General features: G+C 44.6%; 1 long non-coding RNA gene across 1 annotated transcript in view; it reads right to left on the minus strand.

Moving 5' to 3' along the window:
* Positions 1-402: 402 nt before the first annotated feature.
* LOC116685866 (uncharacterized) overlaps positions 403-688 on the minus strand; it is a 1,510-nt gene continuing 1,224 nt past the window's right edge. The window contains exon 3 of the long non-coding RNA XR_004331071.1: positions 403-504. This is a non-coding gene — a long non-coding RNA (uncharacterized LOC116685866). The remainder of the gene's footprint in view (positions 505-688) is intronic.

The following is a 688-nucleotide window of genomic DNA, read 5'->3' on the forward strand; positions in this document are numbered from 1 at the left end:
TGCGTGCGTGCGTGCGTGCGTGCGTGCGTGCGTGCGTGCGTGATAACAACGGAGTTAGAAATAGGACCAACGCTGATTTTTAACACGCCACGCGAGCATCTCGGACGTTTTTCCGGCCATCCCGTGTCATTTTGACACATTAACATTTAATAAATGACATTTTGAGGTTTGGAAGTGTCTCCAGGTTTGGACATAAATGCAGATAGAAGTGTAATTTAAAAAAATAAAGAATTATAGATGTTCAAATATTGCAAACGAAAGTTTGAAATACAGTCTGCGCAAACAAATGTACAAACACAACAATATGAAGAACACGCCGTTATTTTTTCTAGTTTCTGGTGGAAACGCCACGGTGACGCCACGCGGGCGGTGTGCAGGACCCTAAAATCACCAGTATCTGTGTGACCCCGGACGGTGCAGCACTCTCACCCAGGTGGCCTTTCTCCATCAGGGGCTCCACGTTGTAGATCCTGACGCCGGTCTCCATCGCGCAGCAGAAACAGCCTGCAGGCGCCCAGAGAAGATTCAAATAAAACTTTATTCTCTGCAACAGTTTATGGAAAAAAGTTCATTTACTCATATTTATAGAGTGGCACTAGTACTACAGTAAAGGACCCTGATATGTATATAATATATATTATGTGTGTGTGTGTGTGTGTGTGTGTGTGTGTGTGTGTGTGTGTGTGTG

This window comes from Etheostoma spectabile, chromosome 3, assembly GCF_008692095.1.
Source record: "Etheostoma spectabile isolate EspeVRDwgs_2016 chromosome 3, UIUC_Espe_1.0, whole genome shotgun sequence".
Taxonomy (NCBI): domain Eukaryota; kingdom Metazoa; phylum Chordata; class Actinopteri; order Perciformes; family Percidae; genus Etheostoma; species Etheostoma spectabile.